Raw genomic sequence first — 7109 nt, 5'->3', positions numbered from 1 at the left:
TCTATCCCTACCTTCTATTTCCCACCCTCGCTACCTCTTTCTTTCTAGACCCCTCTATGTCTCCATGACACAATCCCCTAATGACGAAAAGCCCCCTGCTTTATATTATAAAGCAACAATCACTGCATACATCCGATAAGACCGATAAAAACACACACCACCACCGCACTCAACACACACCCAAAGCAAGATACAAAGGTGCCAACAAACCACCCCAACGACTACCAAGCAGACTACGAATGAGCAAAAAAGAACCGCTTCTAGCCGATGGACCACCGCATGAGTGATCCACCAAAGAGAGGTGAGACGGCCAACGCCGTAGCGGGGACTCCAAAACGGTGCCTCCAAGAAGGGCAGGACCACTGATAGCCGCCATCATCTCATCCCGTGGATCAAGTTTTCACTCAGAGCAACACAAAGGGAGTGAGAGCACCACGACGGACCCTGCAAGGGGGAAACAACGTCTGCGGACGCCACCGCCGACGGCTAGTACAAAGATTGGGCAAGTGATGTACCCCGGTGCTCTGACCCCCTCCGTCGCACCCCTGCTCCGCCAACCACCCCCATCCATGCCGCCCGAGCGGCCTTGTCTGCTCTCCCGCTCCTGAGCCGCGCAAATCCGCCCAAGATCAACGCGCCTCCCACTGCCAGGGCCGCCACCTTGTACCCAGACCACCCTGAGAACATCAAAGGGGGTGGCTTTCAATAGCTCTTCCAAATCCAACCACTGCCGGAACCGACAACGACCGCCCAACCTCAAGCATCGCCAGAAAGAACCAGGCTGGGGAAAGGGGGAAGGGGAAGGACCGGCACACGACCACGACCGACGCCCCCTACGCCAGTGACAGGCGACTCAACAACAGCAGAGCCCCGATCCCTCCTACCGACTTCCCCCTCCCCCCGAAGCACCCCTGCTTCACCCCACCACGGCTACTGGCGCGGACTTGCGAGAGGCCACCAGCAGCCGCATCTCCGCTGAAGAGGGGGATAGATCCACTGCCACCACCACCACCAAAGATGGGCACAAGAGAAGCCCGCCCGCGCCGCATGCTGTCATCCAGAAGCCGGGGAGGAAGGCCCGACCGGACTCCAGGACGCGCACGCACCTCCACCACCTCAGCCACGCCACCAACACTGCCCGACGTCCACGACCCCTGTTGGCCTCTGCCCTCGCCGCCGGACGGGCTGCCAATGCCAGATCTGGCTGGATCAGACCAGATCCATGTTGCACGATTTGCCCGAAGGACGAAGCCCCGCCTCCACCGCACAGCCACCACGACACCGATATAGCATTGTGTGGGAGTCTAAGTTGTGAGACTGGGCAAGACTATAGCACAATCCCCTAATTACTGCCATGAAAGAAAAACAAAAAATCAGCATGCAATCCCCTAATGCCGCCGATTTGATTTGATTGAAGCATGGAATCCAAAGGGAAGCGCGCTGCAGATAGGAAAGAAATAGAGCAAACAATTACCGGCAACATTACAGTAGAAGAAAACAGAGATATAAATGTCCGTGCCTTGCTACGGGCGAATGCTTGTAAATAAATCAAACAATAAATTATTTCGAAAAAATCAAGCAAGTGATTAAGCAACAATACTTGATTCGGACTTATACTTCACATCACAACACCATCATCTTCTCCATTGTAATCAGTCACATCCAATGTTCATATGTAACATGGATATGCATGAAAAAGAAGGTGATTTTACAAACTTATCAATTACTCATGGCTTGCCCTCTTAATTTGTGGCGAGACTACTCCACCAGAAATCGAGCTTAACAATGACCCCAATGATCATCCTCAATGAGTTTGCCATCTTCCTTGACAACGAGCTTCCGAAGCATGCACTTTAAAAACGATAATGAACGTGAGCCTTGATAATAGGGAACAAATACAACATGATCCACTCTAGCCTTGGGACCCAACTAAGATTTCTTTCCATGCCAGCTCCCTTGGTATTTCCCTCCTATCTCTCAGCTCCGACACCTCTGTCCCTCATTCCTTCTTTCTCCTTCCCTTCTCGCATGTGCACCACTCCTGCAGCTCCGCTGCCGCAGTTAGTTGCCCAACCTGTCTGGAACTTGATTGGTGGACAAATCTGGTGGATTGGACATAAAAACATACACATTGATTTTATCCCATATTTGAAAATTAAGAAAAGTACATTCAATCGACATGATTTGGTGTTACAACTGTACGCAATACCTACGCAAATGCCTAACATGAATACATGTCACTGTTCAAATGCAAACCAAAAAACCACAACATAGCATCATGCTCCCAGACAACAAGTAAGTTTGTGTTATCTTCATATATGTTCGCACCAACCATAGAATAAAAAGAAAACTAAAAATAATGCACAAACTAACAAAATTGTCTTAGCAGATAATGTTTATAAAAAACAACACCAACTTCATTTATCTTTATTATGAAGACAATGGAGCTGAGAGACTGAGAGGCAAAATAATGTTGATAAGAGAGGCAAAATCAACTCAGATCTTCAATGGCAGGATTAACAGTTAGTCGTTGCCTCTCCAACTCTCATATCCCCTAACTCCATGTCACATGATAACCACCCCACAACCTCGCGCCATGTCGTAGTCACCGAGCTCTGCAACCTCCACACCACAAGATGCTGATCCGCCTCCCTATGGGGCTCCCGCTGCTCCTTTCCCTTCAGATGCACCCTGATGGCCCCCTCCATCACAACCGCAGACTCCCCTTTTTCACCCATGATACCTCTCTCGTGCCGCATCGATTTGGCCTCATGGTCGATGATCAAGCCGAGAGGGGACAGAAAAGCTCGTGCTGAGGTCTGACCGCCCACGGCGCTAGTGCGTCAGGATATGGTTGGGGCAACCTAGAGGAGAGTGTATAGGCGAATATGTGTCACTGTACATCCACTTTGGGTGGGGTTCATAGAAGGATCAAGCTCTCATGCCTGTTGACACAACGAAATGCTTCGGATCCCTTTTACACCCACCCTCCCTCTTCCTTTTGGTAGCTCATTAGTTAATTGATACATTGACTAACTAATTATATGAATATGAATATTTAATTTCTTATTGATTTAAAATTTATATTTCAAACAATAGATAGTTTGTGTTGGCGCCGAGCCCTAGCTTGTTCATTGTGCCGGTGTCCAGCTCCCTCTCGCTCTCTCACGAACGGAGGTAGAAGAAGAACCGGAGGAGACATCACAGAATTTTGCCAGCGACGAACGCCGCCACGGGTGCACCAACACCCTAATCTTTTCTCTTTTTAGCCAGCTCAAACCAAGTAGTACACGGGGAGTATTTATACAGGGAGTACGCACGCACGAACACCGCGCTCCACTCCTGTCCACACGCCCACGATCCGCTCGCCCGGCCGCGTGCTAGGCGCGCCACTACGCGCATGACACGGTCAGCTCCAACAGATCGACAACGGCTACCCTGTAACTCTCGACGACTCAGACGCAACCACATACCGGCGTCCGACCGAACCAGAACACACGCACAGGGCGCACCCGCCATGGCTACGTACAACCTAGACACGCACGTACATGCTGGTCGATACCGACGCCGTGGAAAAGTTACAAACAACTAAACTACTGAAGTTTGTAAGCAAGTTACAAACAAGTAAGCAACATCTAGGAAGTATACATTACCTAGCTCTAAATCTACACTATCCATATGATGACACAATGGTTCAGCATAACTATTTTATCCTTAGCAAGCCATGATTATGTAAAAATATCAAAAAATAATTGAGCAGCAACATTGTATTGTTAGTTATAATAAGGTTTTCATATTTTTATTGGAAACTTGGTTGGTGGGAAAGGACGGAATAAAGTGTGCACACCAGCTAGTCATAGCCTATACTCATACGCATGAATAGAAGTTCACGACGTAATAGGCAACAATGAAATTATGTTTTGGTTTTGTGAAATATGGCGAACCAGCATCTGTAACAGACCGTAGGTTTTTCTTAATTGGTTGCCCTCGTCAAGACACCCAAGGGGAACAATATGAAGGCTATATTATGCTGCAACTACATATCAGATAACAAAAGCAGTATTTACTTTACAACTGGCATATATATACAAGAACTTTCATGCATATATAATTGGAGGGATGTTGACCATAGTTATGAATTTATGTGAATAACAATTCGAAACATATGTTAATTCTACAAGAAAACAACATACCATATGCGGACACAATATGTATATCTCTCCCCCACCCCAATATGCAGGCACATTCTGAACTTCTCATAGATTAATGTGACAAATATGACATCCATCATAAGAGTGAGATAATGTTTCGTTGTGAGGTTCAGATAGCAAGAAAACAACGTACCATATCCAAATGAGCTCAAGATAGACGCCGAAATAAAGGGAATAGCTTCAGGTGCCAAGTTGATTAAAATATTAAGACCCATGCTTCATATATATCAATTGACCATGAGTGTGTGGAATTTCTGCTGATTCACAACCATCCGTGGTGGAAGGAAGAACCAAAGGGCACTGATGTTTCATGGACCAGCCCCTGCAACACAAGAAATCGACATCAATGACCATACAACGAATGGATCTGAAAACTCACAAAAATTAGAACTTGGAGGCAAACACAAATAGAAGAGAATAAGGAAACCAACTCTTCCGGTCCAATCGACCATGGGAGAGCCTCAAGTTGTTGAATCTATATGACCTGACAAAAGAGGATGACATGGGAGGACTAACGAAACAAACAAACGACCTGACAGGGACATGTATCACGGTGCCCTACAAACAACAAAAAGTAAAGGTGTTTAGTTACATGCCATTATTTTCTCTTCCAACTTGTGTGGAAAACAGTGGAGAGACTATCAATTGTCATATTATTATTTTGCACTGATGTGCCTGAAGAAATTCACCTGTGGACTCGGCTTGCTTGTGACATTTTATCCAATAAAAACACAACTCATGCGAAAATCAGTAACTGGAACCTGCCAACTTTTTTCAAGAAAATCAATATGACCAAGCATGACACACACACACATGCTCAATGCCTCCTATGCAGAATTATAAACAAAAGATTGATTACAAAGATTAGTAATTTGAAGTTCGTTAAGTATGATGCCGAAATCATGAGGCGCGAATGCTTCTGTGTTCTCCCTGAAATTTTCAGATACAAAGAAAAATTATGTTGCCGTACAACAAAGTTAGCCAAAATTGTAAGATATCGCTCCTCCTCCATCGACTTTTTCTATAACAAAACACCGAAATACAAACCAAAATTAGGAGAAACAGAACTAGAACCGAACAATGGGGTTAAGATCGTTGGTCCTGTCGATAGTCTCCTAAAGTTCTCCGTCTGAAATCTGAACCCAATGTCCGCTGCAAACAAAACCACATAAATCACACTTCAGTTAGAGCCAAATGTCCGCAGCAGTACTACTCTAGGAGAAACGCAGGAGTGAGAGGGGATATATGTCAAGCGTGTAGGCATGGGCATACTTCACGTTGGGTACCGGACGGAGACCCTATCTGCGGCGTCGATGAAGTCCGACGTGATGAGGAATTTCATCCCCTCCTTGCGGACCTTGAGCCACTCATCACGCGTCACCATCTTCGACAAATACACGATGGAGGTCGAGGCAGGAGTTGACTGACACCGCGATGATGGCTGTGACGGTCATGAGAGGGAGGGATGTGTGGGGGAGGGGCAGAATTGAGGCGTCGGCGGTAGAGAAAACCAGGGACGGCCGAACCAGAGGGCCTAGCCGCCGACATGGAACACACAAGGAAGAAGCGACACGAAGATTGCGTGCGCATTAGGTTTCGGGTGAGGGCAGATACGGGAACGACAACGGCGAGGCCGGAGACGATGAACGCCCATGCGATCTGGAGAGACAGCTGCAGCCATCCCGACGGCGACGACGGCGATCCGGACGGCGGTGATCTGAGGCGACAAGACGTTGGCGACGATTCCAGCGGCGACGGCGGCGATCCGAATGACGGCGAAGGCAGTGATCCGGGGCGGTGAAGGCGGCGATCCGGAGGACGCTGGGCTGGTCGACAAGCTCCTGTGTGGCAGCGGCGCAGGAACCCTAGCGCGTGCGAGGGTACCGAGGAGAGGATGCTTACGCGAGGAGAGGGAGGGTAGTGGTTCGTGCGTGGGGTGGTTTTTTTGGCTGCATGAGTGGGCGGGGGCAGCAGAGACAAAAAAACTGACAAAAAAATCATGGAGCAGGGGGGAAGCGCTGGGACGTGGGAGGTGGTCGGAGGGCGTGTGCGGGACTCGATCGCGGGGGGTTTCCTTATTTTTTCGTGGCTGAGGGGATGGTGGGAGGAAGTACCAAAGAAGTACCAAAAAAGACCGGGTGAGGTGGGACGAAAATAAAACCCGGAACGCGACCTACCAACTGAGACATTAGGAGTAGAGACTAGCTAGCTGCCATCTCTTTAATTATCATGCTTGATTAATTATTATCTGATCAAATTCCATTCTCGTAAAGGCCCTGAAGCAGGCGCCGGAGAATAATCTGTGTGCATACTACGTTTGCGAGAACATTCGCATGATGGCGTCCGAAATGAGCAGATTTCAAAGACAGGAGTGGGTACGTTTGTCAGAACACTATTCACAATTTTTACACCATTATCGATATCTAGTCACACAACTAATACACATGCATATTGATCTCCTTCTTAACAGTTCAAAGATGTGCGGGAGAAGCTCCTACCAGAAGACCGCATAGAAGCAATTCAAGAGGAAATAGCGGGATTTTTGCTCGACCAGGTCATAGATCCCAAAGGAGAATACTATTACCCGCTACCGTCCCCATGAACCACTTCCAATTGTTATCGTGCTCCGAAGGCACCAATTAGGCTAATGCCACTGGCTCCGAAGGCACCAATTAGGAGAAATTGTAGATGGCTAGCTAATTGTATATATATATATATATGTGTGTGTGTGTGTGTGTATGTGTGAATTAATTAATGGTGGTTGTGAGACATTCGATGATATATATATATATATATATATATACAGCCGGTCTATTCTGCTAATATTAGCAGAATAGTTATTCTGATAACACTTCCGCACTGCATGCTCAACGCGAGAGCACTGCACTTTCTGTAGCA

Source organism: Triticum urartu, chromosome 6 (genome assembly GCF_003073215.2).
Source record: "Triticum urartu cultivar G1812 chromosome 6, Tu2.1, whole genome shotgun sequence".
Lineage (NCBI taxonomy): Eukaryota > Viridiplantae > Streptophyta > Magnoliopsida > Poales > Poaceae > Triticum > Triticum urartu.
The sequence above is the reverse complement of the archived record's forward strand: the minus strand, read 5'-3'. Positions refer to the sequence as shown.